Source organism: Bacillus rossius, chromosome 1 (genome assembly GCF_032445375.1).
Source record: "Bacillus rossius redtenbacheri isolate Brsri chromosome 1, Brsri_v3, whole genome shotgun sequence".
In the NCBI taxonomy this organism is placed as follows: Eukaryota; Metazoa; Arthropoda; class Insecta; order Phasmatodea; family Bacillidae; genus Bacillus; species Bacillus rossius.
In genome coordinates this window covers 265,718,322-265,720,840 of record NC_086330.1, presented here as the reverse complement: position 1 = coordinate 265,720,840, position 2,519 = coordinate 265,718,322, and the positions used below count along the sequence as shown (strand labels likewise).

At 33.9% G+C, this 2,519-nt stretch overlaps 1 protein-coding gene across 1 annotated transcript in view; it reads left to right on the top strand.

The window, feature by feature from the left end:
- The first annotated feature begins 240 nt into the window (after positions 1 to 240).
- Positions 241 to 2,519, top strand: part of LOC134527558 (uncharacterized) — a 29,265-nt gene continuing 26,986 nt past the window's right edge. The window contains exon 1 of the mRNA XM_063360347.1: positions 241 to 2,206. The gene's annotated coding sequence lies outside the window, so the exon portion shown is untranslated. The remainder of the gene's footprint in view (positions 2,207 to 2,519) is intronic.

The following is a 2,519-nucleotide window of genomic DNA, read 5'->3' as shown; positions in this document are numbered from 1 at the left end:
CATAATATCATGCAGTAGAGTGACAAAATAATCGAACTAATTTGAGCTTGTTTACAATTAGAAATACGCTACCAAAATTTGTATAGCTAATATGTATGTTCAAGTTATAAAGTTTACTGCCCGAACACGCTAGAATATTCACCTCCGGCCAACCTCGGTTTTATTTATTTATATTTATATTTCTCTGTTTATTTTAATGTAGCTATACTAAACTAACTACTCCCTCGTCCATAGTGTTTTAAAGTGTTTTAATGTAGCTATCCGAGCCGACTAGTTTTAATATTTGAATTAATTTTTTCCTGCGTAAATATAAAACATTTCTCGTGGTTGGCCGAAGATGAATATTCAGGCGTGTTCAGGCGGGGACAGAACTTGATGGATATTATGCTTCTCATCTCAAACCTTGTTATTCTATGAACATCAAGAGGAAGTCATTTGTAAAACCTAGTACTTTATTTACTCTATGTGTAAAACAATCGTTGAAGAATGATATATGGTCGTTGGAAGAATGGATTCTAACAATAGCGTTTATTTGCTTTGTTTTTTTGACAATTTTTTATCATTTGGCGATGATTTTGGTTGCGTTAATTTTTTTCATTGTCTATTACCTTGCGCCAGCATGTTTTCTGAAGTTTACCGAGTTCGTGTAAATCTGAACCGCTGGCGTACTTATTTCAGCTTTCTGAAAACTTAAGTATTTGTATATCATTAAAAGTGCGGTATGAATTGAATAAAAGAGCTCCCATCTCTGTAGTATTCCTGTTTTCGATTATCTTAAATAATGCGGGTTGGAATGTGCAATTTGATTGTAAATCAAGCTCTCTTCTCTCGTCTTATTGGTTTTCTGAATTCTTAAAATATTTGTGAATGTGAGGAAGCAGGAATTGAAAACAAGCTCTCATCGCTGGGTTATTTTTGTTTTCAGATATTTTAAATATTTTGGGTTGGAAGAGGCCTTGGGATTAAAAATCAATCATGACTTTTCTGTTTTCTGGTGAGAGGGGCCAGGTGATTGAAAAATAAATTTTCTCCGCTGGGCTATTTGTTTTGATAATCTAAATATTTGTGGGTTAGGAGGCATATGATGGATAAAAAAACTTCTGATTGCTGAACTATTTCTGTTTCCCGAAATCATAATATTTGGATATTATGTGCATGAATTCTCGTCGCTGGACTATTTCTGTTTACTGAAGTCTTAAAAAAATATTTGTGTTTGAGATGTGCCAGAGAATTAAATAAAAGAACTGGCTGCACTATTTCTGTTTTTCGAGAAATTAAATTTTGGTTGTTAAGTTTTATGTTAGTGATTGTAAAAGGAACTTATTGCTAGACTGTCAGTTTTCTGAAATCATTAATTATTCTTTATAAGGTGTATGCCAGGGTTTGATGAACATGCTCTCATCCTTTATTATTATTTCTGTTTTCTGAAAACAGAAACATTGGAAAGTTGGTTGGGGAGAGGGGTCTATAAAGGGGGTACGGAGCACCCTATGCTTGCAATGTTGATATAGGCTTTACATAAGGAACATTTTAGATAAATCTGTGAAAGCTATTTCCAGATTTTTAAAGGTTGTAAGTATATATTTCATATTGATGCTGAAATTACAATACAGTAGAACCTCCAGGGTTCGTACGGTCCTTAGAAGTCCTTAAAAAGTCCTTATTTTTGAATACTGTTTTTAAGGGCCCTTAAAAGTGCTTACTTTTTTACGTTTGTCGTGTTGACTTTAGAAATAACTTTTTCCTTTGTTGCGCATTGGATGTTACGTAACGGTAGTACGACTATGTTTTGATGGTACAAATATTGGGCCGAATAGCTTAGTAAATGTCGTACGATGTACCAGAATACTTTTGTTAGTGCACAAAATATACCGGAATTATCGGTTTACCGGCTTATAGTGCTCATAACTACTGAACAGAGCGCGCTGTAGTAGCTGTGTTAGTGTTTTGGCGCGTAAATGCAGAAGTTTCGTTGTTTTGACTTGGTGTGATTGTTTTTTCTTGTGAGAAAGGTTATCTGCTAGTGAAGTTATCTTGACCGTGATGCCGGGGAAGTGTGTCTTTAACATACTTTGGCTCGAAAAAGAGCAGTACAAAAAGTGGCTTTCCCGTGACCCAGACAAGCACAAGGCAAGATGCCGATTGTGCTGTAAAGTTTTCGATATAGGGAATATGGGCGAATCGGCTTTGAAAGCACACATGGCAGGTGAGACGCGTGTATTTTTATAAGTTTTTCATGAAAATTTTTTGGTTGTCTTACATTTTTGTATGTCTACATTAGTTAAATTGTTTCATGTATAAATAACTAAAAACGAAAATATGAATTTGTGAATGGTATTGGAAGTTGTTGGATTTGTGTGCGGTGGGATTATTTTCACCCAATGCATAACGAAGTACATTAATAAGGTTAACATTTTATTTGAAAACAATGTAGTTGGTATTGAATGTTTTTTGTTGTATTAATATGTCTGTTATAAATGTAAAATAACTTATGTATTTTCGAAATTTTTTTTTATTAG